Below are 22,391 nucleotides of genomic sequence, written 5' to 3'. Positions count from 1 at the left end.
TCTTTCGTTTAGTTATCTTAAGAGGTTGCAACCTCAGTTATTTTCAATTGTTAGTGATTCTGAGTTTCATTGTGGCATTTGTGAACTGGCCAAGAGCCATCGTATTTCATATTCACCAAGTCTTAATAGATGTCTTGTTCCTTTTATGAAAATTCACTCTGATGTTTGGGATCCTGCCAAAGTTTCTTCTTTTTCTGGAGTTTGCTATTATGTGACTTTTATTGATGATTGCAGTCGCATGACTTGGGTGTCAATACTGATAAACAAAAGTAATGTATATGAGATGTTTACTGGGTTTTATAAAATGGTGGCGACATAGTATCAACAATCTATTAGGGTTTTTCTGTCTGATAATGGTGGCGAATTTGTGAATGGTCTCATGTCTGAATTTTGCCGGCCAATTGGAATTCGTCATCAAACCTCCAATTCTGGTACCCCCCAACAAAAATGGTTTAGCATAACGGAAGAACATGCAGTTGTTGGAAGTTGGAAGTTGTTCGTGCTTCCTTGTTTGGCATGAATGTACCTCAATCCTATTGGGGTGAAGCAGTGAAATCAACAGCCTATGTTATAAACTGTACTCCCTAACGGGTAATTGAGTTCCAGAATCCTTATCAGAAACTCCATACACTTTTGTCCATCCCATTCATGCCTAACTTGGAGCCTCGAGTGTTTGGATGTACAGCTTATGTCCATATCCCACAACCAGATCGAAGTAAACTTGATCCTCGTGTGAAGAAGTGTATTTTTGTGGGTTATACCGAGTTTCAGAAAGGGTATAGGTGTTATGATCCAATTACTGACAAGATGCATATATCTCTTGATGTCTCATTCCATGAATCCGACCCGTATTACTCAGGGGGAGTTTCCCGATCTTCCGCCCGGGGAGAGTGCCGGTGAAGGGAATCCTGATGTCTTTGGGGAATTGGAACACTTGGAGGAACGATTTGAAGTTCTTGAAGCAGAAATTGATCCTGTAGCAACAGTAGAGACAGAAGCACATGATCCGGATGTATCTGAAACTGTAGTACAAGACATTTCCCCTTCTACATCAATAACTGAAGATCTTGATCAGAATGATCCGCCTCAGGTACCTCCTATAACCGTTAATGAATCTATTGGGTTAGAAAGTCTTGAACCTAGACAATCACAAAGAACTAGTAAGGGAGTTCCTAAGAAACAATATAAACCAGACATCAAAGTCACTGCCAAATACCCTATAGCTAACTCTATGTCTAACCATAGCCTTTTTGAGTCACATGTACTTGTCATAAATCAATTATCTACTGTATTTATTCCTAGTAACGTGCAGGATGCTTTGAAAGATCCAAAATGGAAGAAAGCAATGAATGAAGAATTGAAGCCCTTCAAAAGAATATAACATGGGAGGTAGTTGATATGCCTGTTGGAATGAAGACTGTTGGATGTCGTTGGGTGTTTACTGTGAAGCTTAATGCATATAGAACTATTAATAGATATAAATCGAGATTGGTTACCAAGGGATACACACATCATTATAGAATTGATTATGAGGAGACTTTCGCACCTGTGGCGAAAATCAATACGGTTCAAATTTTAATTTTGCTTGCAGCAAATAAAGATTGGCCCTTGCACCAGCTTGATGTGAAGAATGCATTCCTAAATGGGAATTTGGATGAAGAAGTATACATGGATATGCCTCTAGGTGTGAAGAACCATCCCAAAGATGTTGGGAAGGTGTATAAACTTAAGAAGGTTTTGTATGGCCTGGAACAGTCTCCAAGAGCTTGGTTTGGAAGACATACACAGTCAATGAGAGTTTTTGGGTACAAACAGAGCAATTCTGACCATACCTTGTTTATCAAACACAAGGATGGTAAGATTACAACTCTAATTGTGTATGTTGATGACATGATCGTTACAGGGGATGATCCGAAGGAAATAAATGAATTGCAGAAGTATTTGTCGAAAGAATTTGAAATGAAGGATCTAGGACAACTGAAGTATTTTCTGGGTATTGAAGTTGCAAGGTCTAAAAAGGGGATTTCACTCTCACAGAGGAAGTATGTCCTAGATTTGCTTGCTGAAACAGGAATGTTGGATTGCAAACCAATAGAGACACCCATTGAGATGAATCATGGACTCGCCATTCATCCTGATCAAGTTCCTACTGATAAAAGAAGGTATCAGCGTCTTGTAGGAAGGTTAATTTATCTCTCTCATACTAGACCTGATATTGCTTATGCTGTGAGTGTGGTTAGTCAGTTTATACATTGTCCTAGTGAAGAACATATGGATGCAGTCTCTCGTATCTTGAAGTATTTGAAAAAGGCACCTGACAAAGGTTTACTGTTTGGAAAGTCTGATGTATTGGATATTGTCGGATACACAGATGCAGATTGGGCTAGTGATAAAACTGATAGACGTTCTACATCAGGATATTCCACTTTTGTCGGTGAAAATTTTGTAACTTGGCGTAGTAAGAAGCAGAAAGTTGTTGCCGGTCGAAAGTCGCGTTTTGAATTTCGAGGTCCGCACGAGGAGTATGTGAATTGTTATGGATCCGTACTGTCTTGATGGAATTGGGATTCGATCTTCAAAAGCCTATGGATTTACATTGTGATAATCAAGCCGCCATTCAAATTGCACATAATCCAGTTCAGCATGATCGAACAAAGCATGTGGAGGTTGATCATCATTTTATTAAAGAAAATCTTGACAGGAAGGTTATTCGTTTTCTGTTCGTAACCTCAGAGGAGCAATTAGCTGATGTTCTTACCAAATGTGTATCTCACAAGGTGTTTGACAACTCAGTTGTCAAGTTGGGCATGATTGACATCTATGCACCAACGTGAGGGGGAGTGTAGAAAGCTGTATATTAGTTTTCATGTATAGAGCGCGACCTATGCCTCAGGCGTGAGCAAGTTCCAGTAACTTGAGTGCAATCCGCACTCGTCTCCAGTACAAACAGAGCGCGACCCGCTCCCCGTGTTTCTCAAGCCACCGACTGTTTTGTTTCTATTTGTTGTAACCTCTATATAAACCAAATTGTAATCTCTTAGAATTCAATCAATTAAATATACACTGAATTGAATTGAATCCTCTGGTTCTACATATATATAAACTATTGAATATGTGGACAAAACTTTCAAGGCATCCAATCTTGTTGCCTTCATTTCTGATAGTATCACAAGCCGGGCCACTAAGAAGATTCCTTTTGCATCAGGACTCCATACTCTGTGGTATTCATCATCATAGTAGTATCGGCATTAACCTGTTCTAGTATGAGTATAAGACTCTCTGGTGGTCTTCACTGCGTCAGGTTCCAACATATATAACTTTAACTCCGACTCTCATTAAGGACAACAACAAGAAGTTATTAATACGAACAAATGTACATCGACAGTAATCGGACCTTAGATATATCACAATAACATCTAAGTTAAACTGATGTGAAGAATATTATCTCATCTCACCGGCTTGTTTATTCCATTACGAAACACCACATCTATCAACAGAATGAAACTACTTGGACTAAAGTAGTGCTTCCATGTTTTACCTGACTTTTACTTCAATGTGAAGTCTCCATCTACTCGTGAAATTTGTGTTGTAACAGACAAAAAGAACTGAACAACTAGTATAACAATTGGTTCCTCTGGGTTCTGGTGGAGCCCAAGAATGAGTTGATGCTGGATACAGCTTCCTTATGACACCAAGTACTCACGATCCCATATATACATTACTTATGAAGTCCGAACACAGTACTGGATTGAGTTCAAATCTGATGCTATAAACTTTTAAATTGAACAATCTCATCTGTGTACTAAAAAATCAATTCCATGCACCCTTCACTATCTTTGAACTTGAAAGTTGAAACATAGTATTTTGTTGCAATCCCCAGAGACGGCGCCATTGTTACGATCTAAAATCTCCTCTCTTTTCTCCTAGGTTACATTGACACGGGCACGCGTGTCGGTGTCCGACACGGATACGGGGTGTCGGATACAGCGAGCTCTAAGAGATTGACACAGGGACACGACGAATAATTAATTATTTTTTTAATAATTATAAATTAGATTTTTTTTCAGAAAAACAATAATAAATTGGGGAGAAAAGTCTTACATACAAAACAAATATTAAAAATATTAAATTGATTAAAGTGATATAGAAATACAAAATGAGCTTACAAAGTTCAGGAATACACAATGTTAGAAACTGGATTGTTTTTTTGGCCCAATTTGTTTTTAAAAGGTCTGTCCATAATATAAGAAAGACTTAAGTCAGACAATTTAAGTTACAAGCCCAAGTAAAAATCCCACTAGGGCTTAAAAAAAACCAACCGTGCTTGTCCCTCGATCTTTTCCCATCTCCTTCTCCTGCGACTGGCGGCTACTCGATCTCTCTCTCTCTCTCTCCTGATCTCTCTCTCCCATCTGCTGCTCGGTAACCATCAGGTACGTTATTAGACAACCATCTCTTGCTCTTTCTCTCCCATCTCCTCTCCTGCTCTCTCTCTCTCCCCATCTATTGTCGTATCTCGATGTTTGAAGTCGTGTGTCGACACACATTTTTTTCGGAACATGCCGTGTCCATGTAACCTAGCTTTTCTCTTCCTCCCTGCCCCCCTTTTTCTATTCACTAATCCTCTTCTTTTTATACTGCTGAGCCCGGATTCACTTGGAGGCCCAATACCCCAATCCTCATATTTCAGACCTATGGGCCTCATAAGCCTAAATAAGGCCATAACAAACAGTTCACTTGAATTAATAAATATGCAATTTGTTAGGCCAATAAAAAATATAGGTATGTATGTATATATGGATCTGATAGCATGAACATTTGCAACTTCGAAGTAGCAAGAAACAATAGAAAAGAGGTTTGTTATTATTTAGTCTAGAAACATTATACATACCTGACGACCTGAGCAAAATAGTTCAAGTGTAATTGATCTTGACAACAACATAGTTCAAGCCAGTGTGAAATTTTGTGCATAGTTATTTGTCTTTCAAGCTTCCTGATTCAAATCATTGAACTGGTAAAACATAATAAGAGGAATTGCATAAGCTACTAAAGCATAACCAATTCAAAGCATCTTTGGTAGGAAAATTAATGTAAAACGTTAAATAAGAGCAATATAAAATTTCGATAGTCAATATCCGATATAAACAGATAACTTGGGGGTGGCTATAAAATAGCTAACGTATACTTGATCATTTGGGGGTGGCATTTAATACCGATGGCCGATGAAGAAAAACTATTTGGAGTCCGATATCAGTAAATTGTTTGGAGTTGGACCGCTACAGAAAAATCACCTTGGAGCCAATATTTCATTTGATGATTTAGGGTGAGGAAGGATATTTTTAAAATACCGATATAAAATTACCGCTTGGGGGCGACTTTTTGATGATAATATGGATCGATCAATTGGAGATGGGATGAAAAGCTCAAAATTTTCTTTTATAAAAAATTTTCGTTTATCAAATCTTATTTCGAATTCGAAAATTTTAATTGTCAAAATCCTATTTTTGGATTCAAAAATTTTGATTGTCAAAATCCTATTTCGGATTCAAAAATTCCTTGTATCAAAATTTTACTTCAAATTCAAAATTTTCAATTTCAATTCAAATCGTGGTATCTGTAGAATTTTATTGATATTCAGGTCAATATAAAAAAAATCCTGGCATTTGTAGCCTATTGTCTCGATACCAGGTCAATATCAAAAAATCCTGATGTCTGTAGAATTATATCGATACCAGGTCAATATTGAAAAATAAAATTGCCATCTCAAATTTCGAAAAATGTCATCTCGGATTTGGAAAAAATATTTACAAAAATTCCAATCTCGGATGAACAGTATCGAGGAATAGTGTATCGATGAACAGTGTTGATGCACATTATCGGATGAATAGGTTTATGAACAGTCTTGATGAATACTATCGAGGATGCACAGTATTGCGGTGTACAGTGTCTATGAACAGTATCCGACTAACAGTAAAAAAAAAATCAAGTTTATTTTATATTTGCTTCTCGAAATCTTCAAATTTTCACTTATAAAATTTGAAAATTTTGAGAGGGGGCGATATGGTGCCCAAATATCGTACATACCGATATAACCCATTATTTCAATAAAGTTCTAATACAATATCGGCATGAAAGCCGATATATTCATGATAAATTTCAGGTACAAAGGAAAGAGACAATAATGGACACATGTCAAAAAGCTATTGGATGGACATATGTGGAGCAAGTATAAAAGGAGTGGAGACAAAAGAGAGAAGACCAGATTCATTAGCGCACACTTTATTTTTCTATTCTTTCACATGTAAACCAGAGGGAATGAGAGAACACATTGTAAAACTCCATTAATGAATAAGAAAATCTTAATTAATTCATTTTATCATTCTCTTCTTGCATCTTACATAAACCATTATAGTAAAATTCAACTACAGGAAGTGGAAACATGCTTAATCCCAAAATTAAATTAGTCGAATACTTGAGATCAAACACTTTACTTGCCATCGAAGTTGTGGAGTGAAGCATTTAGATGAATCAAGAAGTCGATTCTATCAATTGTGGGAGATAGTGTAGAATTTTTTGAGGTGGGTTTTGATAGTGGTAAGTTATCAAGAGAGAAAGAGATGGTTTTGATAGTGGTAATGTTTGGGTTTGATGGTCATTGTGAGTCTTGGGGATCAAGCCCACTTTTAAAGCTCAACTATTTTAAACGACAATTAATACAACACATAAAAAGCGTTTTCATTTTCCATAGAGAAACCAAGCCGGTCCACTGAATTGGCATTTGTTTTTATTTTTTGGTAATCCTTGGCATTTATTTAACCCCACTTTTGAAACCTTTAGCAGTTTAACCCAACTAATTGATCAACTCTCTACTAAATTGTAAATTTAGTGGATGCTAAATGGGTTTTCTATTTTAATTTTGGTAACCGAAGCTAAAGTGATTTAATGTCTGATTAAATGTGGGCTATTAGGAAGGTCATTTGGTGTGTGTGTGTGTGTGTGTGTGGGGTTAAAATTTAAATGCATTCATTTATGGCCCCCCATATCAAAGGTTTTCTTAAAGCAATCTCTACCGCACATCTACCGCTTATCAAACTCAGATCTCCACGAAATCCCGACCACCCTTTGTCTTCCCAATTTGTTTTGTTGTAATACTAGCTAATGCCCGTGCTTTCGGCACGGATTTCATAAAGAGGCTAGTGTGATATAAAATTACACATTCATTCCTTAATGCATAGTGAATTAATGTATTCCTGAAGAATAAGCATGTAGTAACTTTCTATGATAACTGATAATGAAGGGTAGTCTCGACCAAAAGCAGACATACACATGGAACACATGAATGGATGCCTCTAAATTCTAAAATATTTTTGATAATTGTTTTTGGATAAATTCCAATATCCTTTTGAAGTTATATACTAAAGATAGAGTAAGAATACAATTGTCATTCTTTATACAAATAGGATTTATGGAGATTCCAACCTATATTAACTTTGTAATCTCAAGTACATTTTACCCCTAGCACCTTTTTTACTATTACAGGAAGAATTTACTGAAATCGAGGTATGCTGAACAACAATACATTTTCATTCAAATTACATGACTTAGGAAGTAGGAGAGTTGCTCTGCTTAATTTTCTAAATAGATAAGAGAACTAAATGCTTTCAATTTTTGCTATCAATGCACTTACATAAGCTTGGAGTTGATAGCAGACCAAGGAGGCAAGGACATTCTTCTTGACCCATTCTAACTTGTATACCTATTTGGGGTATGAACAATCACTATTCATCATCAACATGAGCTATGAACAATCATTGTTCATACCTATTTGGGGTATGAATAATCAATGTTCATACCTCAATATAATATATGATCAATAAGAACACTTATTAGAGTATGAACAATCATTGTTTATACCTATTTAGGGTATGAACAATCACTGTTCATACATCAACATGAGCTATGGACAATCATTGTTCATACCTGTGGTATGAACAATGATTGTTCATATTGTTCATACCTAAACATAATATATGATCAATAAGAACACTTATTGGAGTATGAACAATGATTGTTCATACCTATTTCAGGTATGAACAATCACTATTTATATATCAACATGAGCTATGAACAATCATTGTTCATACCTATTTGGAAAACAATCACTGTTCATACATCAACATGAGCTATGAACAATCATTGTTCGTACTTATTTGGGGTATGAACAATTAATGTTCATACCTCAATATAATGTATGATCAATAAGAACACTTATTGGAGTATGAACAATGATTGTTCATACCTATTTCAGGTATGAACAATAATTGTTTTTAGAGCATCTTTAGCAGAGAAACAAAAAAAAACACCAAAATTTTGAACAAAAAAAACACCAAACCAAAAAAATATCAAGCAACTTTAGGAGCAACATCAAAAAAACACCAAGCAACTACGCGGTTTTGCCAAAACCGCGCCATATAGCCCACGCGGTTTTGGCAAAACCCCGCCACTAAAGCCCAACTGACAGGCCCAAGCCTACGCGGTTTTCAGAAAACCGCGCCATGTATCGTACATAAACTTTTTTCTTTTTTTTCTTTCCCAATCTCTGGCGCGGTTTTGTGAACCGCGCCATATAAGCCTAATTAGAAGCCCAAGCCCACGCGGTGTTGGAAAAACCGCGTAAGTGATTTGATACAGCATCAAACCTGGAACCAAATATTGGTCGATTTGGTGTTTGGTTTGGTGTTTTCATCAACATGTAGTTTTGCTGAAGTTGAAAGAATTTGGTGTTTGATGCTAGGTTGATATCACTGCTAAAGATGCTCTTATTGTTGATACCTATTTGGGGTATGAACAATCAATGTTCATACCTTAACATAATGTATGATCAGTAAGAACACCTATTAGAGTATGAACAATCACTGTTTATATCTCAACATGAGCTATGAACAATCATTGTTCATACATCAATATATTGTATAAGGTACGTTCACCCATTTGGGTATGAACAATCATTGTTCATATATCAGCATAAAGTATGAACACTCATTGTTCATAGTAAAATTATAGAAAGGGTAAAATCGGAAACTATTTATTTCAAATCCGGGCCATTTGTCCTTGAGGGTTATTTTCACTCAAAAATTGGTTTTCAGGGTTATTTTCACCCGAAATTTGTCCTTGTGAGTGATTATAAAAAAAAAACTATGTCCTCTAGAGTTGTTTTGAATAGAAATTGGGCCTTAGGACCAATGACCCAATTTCTTGAATTAAATAAGACGTGTTATCATTGCAATACATGAACTTTCCCTTACACACGCACCTCATCTTTATTCACCATTTAATTTTGAATTTTCTTACCCACCCTTGCCCCATGAATATCTAGATTCGACTGCACATTGAAAAAATTGACAATACAAGCTCAATGCTAGCTTGAAAACACGTAAAATAAGTTTTTATGAGAGAGAAGAAAAATGGATATACACATAATATAATTAGGAGCAAATAAGTCAGTTTCACTAACCCTTTTCACCTCGGGCAGCTTCCTTGCTCCCCGAGGCCTCACATCCTGACATCAACCTGTAATAAGAAAAATCTCCGCACTGAGGATGTGGTAAGAAAATTGTATTTGATCGCCAAAAAAAAATCCAAAATTGCATATACTTCAGTTTCATTCACCGTTTGAACTTGAACTCGTCGTTACACTCTATTGCAATGAGTTATTACATCCATTTGTTCTTCCATGATTTATTTCAGAGCTTAGTCTGAGAAAAAGTGAATAGTTTTATAAAATGTTATTTGCTAAACATTAAATGCCTACATTCTAATCAAGCATATATAGGTAGAATAACACTGCAAAGTGTATATATATAGAGAGGGGTGGGATAGAGGCATATTCACTGTAGCCACATTCTAGGCACAGTGAATCCAAACCATCAATCTGTGGCCAATCCAACGAACATAGTCTATGCTAAATTACCAAATCGAAATAAATAAAATTTCAGAAAAAACAAATTTTGGGAAACAAAAAACACGAAATAAACAAAAAAATCGATCGAACCTTCTTCTCCAAAATTAGATCGATAATTTTTCTCTCCTCTCCAAAATTAACGAGTGGGTTCTCTCTTTCGACTGTGTGCTTCTTTCATTCGAGGTAATTTCTCTATTTCTCATCACCACATCGAGTGGGTTGGTATAATTTACATTTTTAGCTTAATCCATGACTGTTTGTTTGTTTGTTGATTTGCATGGCAGTATTGTGTGTTAGATCAGAATTTGAATATGTTTTGATAGATTTTCAAATTTTGGAATCTGATTTGGATGTTTTAGCTTAAACTACCTTAGGTAGGCCAAGATATAAAAATCCTATTTTGCGCGTTAGATTAAGAGCTGTCATCATTCACAGTGGTATTCCAAGAGAACCGCGTATCTCTTTAATTGCCAATAATGTAACTCTTGAACCTTATGTCTCTCTAATTTCTTTGATTTTTTGTTTACTTTACACTTGCATTGGCTAAGCAGTCATTCTGATCACTCAGTCGACCTGCATCATTATATTTCTATACTTCTATAGTTACCATCACCTGTTTATGTCCACATAGAGGTGTAATCATGTCTACTGTTTGGCTTATAGAGGACCCAGAGAAAAGAATATCCACATAGCTTAGATCATATGATACATCAATCTTGAACATGATGTGATGTTGGCGGTGTTGATTTCTATATGACCTCGCTTCTTGCAATGGTATGATCGGGCTCTGGTGAAAATTTATTGCTTTCAACACTTTGTTTCTTCTTCTATGAAAGTCCGAAACTTTGTTTTCTCATTTTCCCCTTTAAAGTTCAATGCACACATTATTCCTTATGCAATTAGATAATCGATGGGTGGAATACAGTTCCTTGAAGGTGAAGAAAGGCATCAATAAAGCAAACTATGCTAGAAAATATGCCCTCCATTTCGTGAGTTTCCGGTTTATCAACAAAGGAAATCATGCCCGGACGAGGGAGGCTTCTGAAAATTTGACCATGTTTATAACTACATTTCAGTCCGGTGGCGAAAGGCAAGAAAGGGGTTAAGGTCAAGATCATCTCCTAATGATAGGTCTGATTACGTACTTTACCCCACCTTTCCTCGATATAACTCTTGTCCACCTAGTGGAGCTCAGAACTTGGTTAAGTGTCTTGATGAACTGGAACTGGAACTAGAACTGGCTTTATCTAATGATGGATCTAGTTTTATGGAGAGAGTTTCAAAGACTGCATCAAGTTCAAATAGTTTAACTTCAAAGACAGATGCTGAAGTTACAATCCTTAACTAGCTTGTTTTATGGAATTGAAATGTTACCAGAGATTAGTTCATTGTTAGAGGGAGAAAGCTTTTATAATCAGATGTTAAATTCCTGGGCGGAAGTTGCGACAACAAAAAAGGAAGCTTTTTCTGAGCTACTGAAGCGTAGAAGATTAGAATATGAAGCTGTGGAAGCTATAAATAAGGTTGTCTTCTCCAAAGGAAATTTTACATTTATAGAGAGTGGCTTCACAGTGGTATTTTGCGCACTAGATTAAGAGCTGTCTGTCATCCTTCACAGTGGTATTCTTTCTGGTCTGAGAATCATGTTTATGTTACGGGGGCCCTTATGTTAAATGGAACCTGTCAGAACTTTGTTCTGTGAAGTTCATTTTGGAACTGTCAGAAATTTTCATTTTTTCTGTGAAGTTCATTTTTCTCGTTGAAATCTTTTGCCCCGTGGAGGTCTGTATGTTAATGAAACTTGTGAAGCTATGTGTTCTTTGTATATATGCAGATGGAGCCACATAAGCTATGTCCATGTACATGCAGATGGAGCCACATAAGGACAAGAACTGGGCGAAATGTTAGGCAAAAAACTGGGCGAAATAAAATGATGTGCCTCCTGAATAATCTTAAAGCATTCAAATCTATATTCAGAATAATAGGAAACAATATAAAACTCTATCGCCAGTAAAATGACTGACCACAGGTCAAATAATCCAAAAAACAACTCTTACAATTAATACCCACCAACAGCAGTTCAATGGGATTATATCAAGTTTGGTAATCGGCTTAAATCAAGCTAGTCTAATAGCATCCCAAAACAACATAGCAAAACTAATTAAAACAAGCTAGTCTATATCAGGATTGTACTCCTTTCTCTAATAGCATCCCAACAACCTTTCTCTTCACAAAGATATTCTTTTGCAAAACTTGCGTAAGTACTTTGCATCTTTGACTAACTTCCATCTTCTTAATCTGCTTTGGCAAACTTGCACCATAACGGGTACCATATTTCCCGACGATACCTGCCTTCTTTGCCCGCTTAGTCATTGTTAGAGATGGAGGCTAGTTTTTTTTTTTTTTTTGCGAGTTTTAGTTTTATCTTTTTTCTGCTGGAGATGGAGGCAAATGGACTTATGGTAGCTCTTATATCGACTGAGTATAGCTGCAGCTGATCAGATAGTCTTCCTTCACAATGGGATCAGCTACTGACAAAAATCTGGGTAATAACACAGCTACTGGCCTGAAAATCTGATATGCAAAAATGTACGACTAGAGTCAGATGCTACAGCAGTGGTCACAGCAGCCAATGAAGGTTCTATGCACTGAAAGCTCAAAGGAAGATTTGAAATGAGTAAAAGCAAAATTACAATGATTTAAATAACGAAGGCATTAAATAGAGAAGTCGATGTGGCAATGAGAAATAGATAAATTACCTCGAACAAAAGAAGCACACAGTCAAAATAGAGAACCCACTCGTGAATTTTGGAGAGAAAAGAAAAATTCTCGATCTAATTTTGGAGAAGAAAGTTCGATCGATTTTTTTGTTTATTTCATTTTTATGTTTCGCAAAATGTGTTTTGTCTGAAATTTTGTTTATTTCGATTTGGTAATTTAGAATAGACTATGTCTGTTAGATTGGCCACAGATTGATGGTTTGGATTCACTGTACCTAAAATGTGGCTACAGTGAATGTACCTCTATCCCACAAGATATTTCTAAGAATTACATTAAGAATTTAATAGATATTAATAAGTGGGACTCTGATTAAAAGAAAGTGGTTCATGGCCGTAGGATCTCCTAAAACTATTTTCTCCCTAACCACTTGATATAAATATATAAAAAACCAAGCTGCTTTATTATATAGATATATACTAGCCATCTGGCCCGGCCTATGGCCGGACTTGCTACATAGATAGCTAATGACTCAAAAGCTTAAAGTCCACTTGAATAAATAATATATGTATATTGATAGCTAATAATTTACTACATACTTTGTTTGAAAGGTTTATGTTTTTCTATTTTTTTTAAGAGATTGCAATCAAAATACTATACACACACAATACTTGTATAGATGAAAAAATTCCGATTAAAGAATAAAATATCTCGTCCTCACTTGGCATGCAAAGAAACACCAACAAAGAGAATAATGGATTACATGCATGAGTAAATAAACCTATATTAATGGTATGTCGTTGGCATATATTCAGGGTTTAACTAAGAATAGGGAGACATGTTGTCTTGGATTGCGGGAGCAAGAGAATGTCATCACTTTCCGGTAGAACTCTTTTAAAGTTTTAAAATCAAATAACACATTAACAACCATAGACAATACCACCATCTTGGCAATCACTTTCTTTATGACCAATTTCCTTAAGACCAACGTTGCATGCCTACATATGGTTTACATTGCCAAAAACTTTAAGCTACTTGACTACTTCGACTAAATCATGGAACCATGAAATGTAATTAAAATGATCTACTATGAAGTTGGTTAACACTTTGACTAAATCATGGAACCATGAAATGTAATTAAAATGATCTACTATGAAGTTGATTGATGTTAATTTAGTTTGTAATCAAATTTACATGTACAACGATTTGGAATATAGATTAGCCAAGAGTGATGAAATCAATGCGAACTTAATCACAATCTGATGCAACTGAATGCAATTTATTGCAACCTTGGGCATACCCATAAATGATACTCTGTGAAATGTCATATATTCTTCCTCTTAATTACAATCTTACATCAGTTTACTCTATAGGCAGTAAACTACAACCAAAATATGGGCCATATGCTCCGAATCCATCACCGTTGTGAACACCCAACCTTCCTAGATGATCTGTTGTTTTGTTTACTTCTATGTAAACATTCTTGTAAGTAACCTCCTCCAAGAAGAAAGTAAACAGAACATATAAAGTATAAAATGCTTTGTATGGGCTGCTTCTACAAAAGATTAAGAAAAAAACTTTGGTACAAATATTAACACATTTGTATGTGGGCATGTCTTTTTCATACAGTCAACAACATCAACTTCAACGAAGCATTTGCATACATTTAGTAACATTAAATTCAACAAAGCATTTGCATCCAATGGCACGTTCAAGATTGAAAGAAACCATAACACCAAAGTTGTCAGGCATGTAAAAGTCTCCTCCACCAATACCGCAACCACCACCAAGAACTTTCTGGCCAGTTTTAAGATCCAACTTTGCAATGAACTCTTTTGTTGTCTCTGCCCAATATATGAAGGTCTACTTACACATTTATCATGAGACAAAAGGCAAAAAATATAAAATAAATTCTGAAAGAAAAGAAAGTTCAAAGAAACAGTGCATGCTCAGAAATAGCAGCCAAGATGTCAAGACATTTCTCCTTGATTAGGCTTCTGCAAGTGCTCTGTTTCGAGGATTGAAATCCCAAGGCAGTGTCTTTAAGTGGAGCTCCAATATGTTGAAACAATCATAACTGGGACTTTATTGTTTACCTTACTGCCTTGCTAAGGAACATGACACATAGTGGGCTAAGAGGTATGAGCCTATATATCCACTTGTAGATACCATTACAGGATCAACCACCAAAGCTGCCTTCAAATCACGACCATATCAGAACATATAAGAACCAATACAACCAACCAACTTGTTAACAGCACAAACCTTGAACCGAGAACTCCAGTGACATAACAACTTCACCACACAAATAGAAGGAAGCATGTTTGTTTTTACCTAACACATTACGCAAAATGCAGAAGTATGGATTACCATTTCTAGAAAGTATAATGTGTACTACTGCATATCTAAACTTACCACATCAACATGCATATCGACAAAGACACCGACTTCAATTGCTCGTAAACAAAGTCCTCAGGAACACCATGAACTCCCTATCAACAAACAATATATAATAATAAAACTCAATAAATATTATATTTCTAAGGCATAGTAATAAAACGAACATGAACTCTAGTCTCTATTCCCAACTTCAGTTGTGATTTTGGTATTCCTTGAATGCTTTTGTGGGAATTTTACTTTGAGGACTTCATTCCTTATTGACTGGGCTTATTTTAGGGGGGGGGGGGGGGATCCCATGATTGCTTCGAGATAGAAGGAGCTCGATATCCTTTTTTTTTTTGCTTGATGCAGTAGTGGGGCTATTGTGAACTCTTGCTTGGAATTCTTGATTGGTGAGAAAGGGCAGAACCATCAGAATTACATATTCAACAAAGTATTTCATATAAACTGTCCTAACTTCACTTCTGCATTTTTGCAAAAACCTTTTACACCCGTCACAGAAGAATATGCGGATAAATATACATCATTTGGATCTCAGAATATATCTTTGTTTTTCTGTGTTGTAAATGGAAAATAGAAGGAGGAGTAAATTTGGCATCCATGTTCCGTTTAAACTTATTTTTCTTCTTCTGTTGACTAGTCCTGCAATTAGCCTTCCAGTGGAATAGCATGTAGGAGTGACCGAGTGAAAAAAAAAGGCTTCATATGACATATGGCCTAACACATTTTCTGAAGCAATCATCGTCATACTCTTTGAGATGCCTGCATGTACAGATCGAGTGACTCGTATACCTGTATACGATCATCGTGTGGGTTGACAAAATGAACACGTGAACAGAAAACCAAGGCTGAAAAACAAATATACCATTTAGTGCATTTGTCATCTTAACTTAACCAACTATTAAAACGTGAAAAAAATCCAAGTTGTTGTTCCAAAATGGAAGGCATGTCGTATTGTAAAATGATCATAAGATGTGAAATTCTAAATTACAGCAGCAATAACATACAAAGCAGAATGCACTTGCATCCCCAACTCAGCTCTGAATACATTGTCAAAATATTCACTATAAAATCCACGATCACTGCTTCTCATTATCTGGTCTTCGGCAAAAGGCTCACTGTCAGTCATTGTACCATGAGTCACTTGGACTTTAACGCTCTCTATCACCTTCACCATACTATAGAGTTGTGCTTTTCAGCTTACAACTACATAGTTTTCAGACAGATGTCAGATATTAGCGACATACGACAAAGATAAATACACCAATTAGAGATATTGTTGCTGCCATCAAAAGATATGCCACCATTCCCTCATGTGTACGTAGAGGTAAATAGAGCTGCTAATCATTTAGCCAAGCTCTCTCTCCTGTACACAGATGAATATATTTGCTTCATTCCTCCCCTCAATTAGAGTTTGAAGTTTGAACTATACAAAACATAAAAATTTAACAACAAAGTCAAATTAAAACTTGAGCAACAGAACCACATGGTATATGGCATAGTTCATTTGGGTCAAGATTAACAAATGTTATTAAAATCTTGTTGTAGTTTTGCTGTAAATGAGAATATCACCAAAACCATTGGTGCTAATCAGAGTAGCTTCTACACTCCACCGAGTAACCACTTCTCTTCATGTAATATCCTCTTTGTATTCATGTAGAAAAGTAGATCCGAATCTCAGAAAGTGAGAGAGGATAAGGGCACATAAGCGCTATATTCTAAAAAGTGCCAAAAAAAAAATTCTAAACAAAAAGTATATAAATTTAGTTTTATAGAAGCAGTCAATACAGAAGAAAAATGAGGTTAAGAAATCCATGAACTTAGAGAATCATGCAGCCATTAATAAGTATGATAAGCTTATAAACATAAATGTTCGATTTCCCCCAAAACGGTACGCCTACGTAAAACGTAAAACATTAATGTGTCTTGAGTAGCCAATTAGGTGGGCTAAATGATTAATTTTATCTCCATTGTGTATATCGGTTTTCCAAGTTTTGTGGTTACTTTTTTTGTTGAGAAACAGAACACAATCATATATTGGTAAGGAGTATGCATACCTATTGACAAAGGACATCCATCATCTTACTAAACAGGTTTTATGGAAAGTAGATTACTATGTTTAATCAAATCTCTACTTCGTGTTCCGGTGAGGGTTGGCTTCTTTTGTGCCTCTCAAAGAGTACGCATACCTGTTGACAAAAAACGTTCATCATATTAGTAAGTAGATTTTATGGAAAGTAGATTACTCTTTATCAAATATGTTCTTGGTGTTTGGGTGAGGCTTGGTTTCTATTGTGCCTCTCCTAATGAGCATTGCTTTTCTGAAAAACAAAACAAAATATATTAATATGAAAATGTTTTCCCATAAGAACAAAAATGGAGTAGATATAAGATAGATGGAACGGGTGAGAATATAAAATTAACAGTAAAAAAGTTCGATTAAGAATGGAGTTATTGACCTGGTAGGACAGTTTTAACGTAGTCCCAGTTTTACTCACATTAAGACCCTAATCTATCAACACCAATTTTAGCAAACGATAAAGAATGCGAGAAACTCTGCACTACGTACAGCTTCAGCATTCTCCATGGCTAAAAAACACCACCTCAAACAATGACAACCAAAAAACTGTGACGACAATGCAGGCCTTTCATGATGAGATTGATAGTCCTATATCAGTAATTTAAAGCCTAGCTAACTAATCTATAAGTTCATAGTGGGCACCCATCCATTGCCATTTGATTTTGAGTTGGCTACTCAAAATTTTGCAATAAAATCTATTTTCCCTTTATGCTGTTGGCTCAGATGCAACAGCCTTCCAAAGCTTGATCCACTCCTACATGGCATCTGCAGTGCGTGCAAACACACCATCTGATGGCCCAAGTTGTTCCTTTACCATCTTCGCAATCTCAATGACACAGTCCTCTGCGGTGACTGCAGACCTTGATAACCTAGCTGTCTGGAAAAAGGGGACCACCTCCATTAGTTTCACCCCTTCCCATTCCTTTTTCAAACCGTCTATCATTGCGTTACCATTCTCCTCCTCTCCACACGTATGGCAATCCACTCTTTACCCCCAGCCCTAGATGGTCGACACAACCTTAGCACACATTCCGAGAAGACGTCTTCAACAGTCTCCCACCTCAGCTTTCCCTCCCCAACTAACCGCAGTCCAGGGAATAGTGCAGGTCCTATTATCTCTCAATTGAATGCCACATTAGTTCCACTTAACGACATCATTGTCCCTTACAGCACCGTTAGGGATCGTGATCCACATCTTGGGAATTCCTCATTTCTGGCTTCAGTGCTTGAGTGGGTGCATCTAAGTCAGCCAAATTGAGGCACAACCACAAGATAAAGTACATGTCACCCCACTGCGGAGGCTGAATGGGTATCCCCGAACAAAGTCTGCACCTGCGCAGTAAGGGTCATAGAGTGTATTGAAGAAGAATGACGTGGCAGGAGTCCTTAGGTTCCAGATGTGCTGGGCCACTACATCCACTATTTGGCCCTTATCATCTCTTGCGGGAACACAATCATCATCAACTGATACAATATACTTTTTGAAGGATACCAAATAACCGAAATACCGACACAAATAGCTTTTGCTTAAGGGTATGTTTGTTGCCTTTATAGTTTTCAGGATGAATTCTTTCCAAACCTAAACCAACATATTTAACAAACAATGTACAAAGATTAAGCAACTCAGAAACTGGCCAACTACAAAATTGCAATAACATGACTACATAAATCCATTCCTAAGCAATGTCAATAAGACTATAACCACACGACAAATAAAAAAACTCAAGTGTACCTGACACCTATGGTTCTTTCTTGTGTAACGTCACCTACTTAGGAATTGAATCTAGGTTAGTTTCCATAAATCACGATCTCAAATGATTGGTCCCAACTATATAGTGAATTGAACAAACAATCACATGTACCTTCTTAACAGAGTCATATCATCCGAGCTTATGAATCTTAATACACATACATCAAATTAAAATGCAAAGTGACACCTTGGAGCATGCTTACAATTTTTTTTTTGAGATGTGCAGCAAAAAACAGAAGAAGGAACCTTACCTGAGAAACAATCGGTGTTTGGGAAAACGTGGAGTTGTTCATAGATTGTTTGTCCATCAAGTTTGATGGCCGATGACAAAGAAAGGTTACAGTACGTCAACATTTTTCACATTGTTGCAGGAGACATGGAACAATATGATGAATTGCAAAGAAACCTCAACACCTCCGATCCCTGCTACATGAGAAACGATAAAACAATATTAAAACTCATTCAATTATGAGATATGAAATCTACATGAAAGCAAATACTAATTGAAAAGAAAAATACCAACATTTTTAAGATGGTTCCAATTATGTTGCCACTACTTGATCTGTTATGTAGAAAGTTTAGCCAAACCTTCAAAGTTCACCGGTTATTTGTGCATGGGCTAACATGGGACATATGTTATTAGGTAACTTGTAGTCTAAACATGGTGTTTCTAAATGGTGTATGCATTGCAATTATATAACCTTACAGTTTAGAATGGTGACACTTGCTTGGTGGTAGGTATATAGTGATTGTAACTGAGATCGGAGAACTACCACCAAATTGCAAAATAATAATAATAATAAATAAATAAATAAAATCAGGGTGAATTGCTAACACGTATTCATAATGTGAACAAAAGGTCTTCTAAATCTACTCATTGGGATTCCTAGTGCATCTACATGTATACCATTCTAGTAATGGTCTCACGTCCACTGAGAGTAGTCTCAAGAGAAAATAAAAATTTCAATTACAGTATAAGTCCCCACATTAATTGAATAGCTCATAATATTCACATATGATTATCATTAGTCATGTGGGGATAAATTAATTAGATAAATATGCTAATCTAATAAAAGATTTAACATAGGAATGTTAATTAGCCAATATGAGAAGACAACACTAAGTGAAACACCAATAGTGATCCCAAGCTTCATGAGCATTCGTTTTACACCAATAATTAGTGTTTTTAGGAGTAGAGAGATAACGACAATGACGGAGTCGCCTGTGATACACGGTGATGGCAGTTGCTAAGGGGGAGGATGGGTTTTCGGAGTAGTTTACCAATAGTTCCAGTTTCTTAGGTTGTATTCCACATGGCACACTCTCTTTGGTTTGTGTTATACTCTAAACTCTGATAGTCTAATCTACTGAGAAAATAAATTGATTCTAAAATAGACCTTACTATTATATATATAAAGGTCCCTTATATAAACGTGTAAGTTGGATTACTAACTTGGTTGCACTCTGTTGCTTGTTAGTAAATAAGTTAGACATACTTATTTTCCAAAGATTGCAAGAGATGGGTGGACCACATTCAACCATCAATTTAGTGCTTAAAAAGGTAATGGGTTACTAACGTGAGGGAACACTTGCCTTCAATTTGTTTTTTGTCGTTGAATAGCTTACTTGAAGATCAAAAACATGTTTAGAATTTCAGATCAGAAGATCTTAGGAATCACTTCTAATCACTTTTCGAAATCACCAGTTACATACGTTTAAAACCTACAAATTAAGGCATACCGAAAACCACCACTTTAGAAAAAACAGTGCACCTATTTTCACATGGAGACAAATAGTAACAAAACTCAACTCTTTAATTTATCAACCTCGTTCAAAGCATTTACAACTCATATATCTAGATGATTCCCGTAAAAAGGTTAAGATAAATAACTTTACTTAAAGATTGTCATAATGCTAACATTCATCGATCTATACTTTCTCCACAAAAACACACTATTTAGATCTACAGCTAAATACTAACCTCATCTTGGAAAAAACTCAAAAATTGCTCGCACTTTCGTTCTTGCTGAAAACCCTCAACAGCCAAACCTTCATTGCCAAGACCCTGTCCACATCAGCTACTTTGGCTAGAGATATGGCCACATCTAAAGTCTGCAACGCATAATAACTTGGTACTCAGTTTCAAGGGAAAATGTCTATACCATGACAAAATCAATTCAATATGTTCAATAGGTATAGGGTCCAAAATCAATTCCAAATGGTCAGTAGTAGTATTTGTTCTAATTTTTTTTGGGATAATCTGTGAACGGGTCTCTCCTTTATAAATGCAAATTTCCTCAAAACCAAAATCAACAATATCATGGATGTTTAAGAGAGCAGAATGGTGGGGTTGTTAAATTTTGTATAAATCGTAGTCTATACAATTTTACGGGTGCTTGAGGGTTGAGACGCCAAAATTGATTGAATAAATTTCATCTAATGGTACTCAATCATCCAGTTGGAGCTTGGGTTTGGTTTTTCTTTTTTTGTTGTGTCAAAATGAGGCGAGAGAAGAAGTGAGAGCAAGAGAGAATTATATTATTAAAAGGATTTCCTACCTGTGAAGGAAAGTTTTCAAGGAACAATCTCCAAACACCCCACGAAACTGGCTAGTCAATAAAAAAATATGTTGAATGTCTCGCCCTCCAGAAGACAAAGAGCATAATTATTAACCAACATCGTACTACGTTTTTTTCCGCATTTCAACTGATAATGTTCTCCCCAAAACCAATCTAACATCACTCTATCATTCTTAGTTTAATTTTGGAAGAAGAGAAAAATAAAAAAGAGGGTTTGAAGAGATGAATTTTTTTTTTGGAGAGTTGAAGTGTTTTGTAAAATTGAAAAAAAAATATGGAAAGAGGTTTTTATCTATTTTGGGTTACGAACAATTGAAATCGCCAAAAAAGGGCGTAGAATTACTTTTTTTATGAAAAATCTGATGTGTCAGTCTCAGAGAAAAAAGGGAGGCTGACGTGGGTCACTGGGAGCATTCTCAACTACTCAGTATTAATGGTCTTTGATATATAGATGGTGTAAGAGTGCAACTTGAACAAAATGATGGAAATACAGACCATACGTGAATGACCTGACAGGTGTAGCTAAATGTTTACTAATTCAAAATCTTGATTCTCCCTCTCAAGGATCAATTTAAAATGCATAAACGAAATCTTTAAATTGATTAAGCAATAAGAAGTCATGTTGAAAAGAAGAAAACCCAAATTGGTTAAGTTGGTTTACCTGGCCATTAAAAAATTGAATCTGATAAAGTCGAGAAAAATATGAGAACAATATTCTTACACATCATAAATCATCCATTTGATAAGTTCCTACACAGACAAAGAAATTGTGAAAATAGAAACAGCGAAAGAGGGAGAAAGCACGTTGAAAAATTGAGAGAAGATGAAAAATACTAAATCTGATTTAGAGTGAGTGCGCGAACCCCTATGTTAGAATTTTCTACAATGAACTGTTCTTCCCAT

The 22,391-nt window shown here is 36.0% G+C and overlaps 1 long non-coding RNA gene and 1 pseudogene across 1 annotated transcript; both read right to left on the bottom strand.

The window, feature by feature from the left end:
* Positions 1 to 17,863: 17,863 nt before the first annotated feature.
* LOC147513336 (putative UDP-arabinopyranose mutase 5 pseudogene) lies at positions 17,864 to 18,833 on the bottom strand (annotated as a pseudogene).
* Positions 18,834 to 19,162: 329 nt separating this feature from the next.
* Positions 19,163 to 21,728, bottom strand: LOC147513335 (uncharacterized). The gene is made up of 3 exons (XR_015217372.1): positions 21,468 to 21,728; positions 20,891 to 21,021; positions 19,163 to 19,332 (listed from the first exon to the last, which is right to left on the bottom strand). It is a non-coding gene; the product is annotated as an uncharacterized LOC147513335 (long non-coding RNA).
* Between the last annotated feature and the right edge of the window lie 663 nt (positions 21,729 to 22,391).

Source organism: Coptis chinensis, chromosome 3, assembly GCF_015680905.1.
Source record: "Coptis chinensis isolate HL-2020 chromosome 3, ASM1568090v1, whole genome shotgun sequence".
NCBI classification, from domain to species: domain Eukaryota; kingdom Viridiplantae; phylum Streptophyta; class Magnoliopsida; order Ranunculales; family Ranunculaceae; genus Coptis; species Coptis chinensis.
This window is presented reverse-complemented; position numbering and strand designations above follow the sequence as displayed.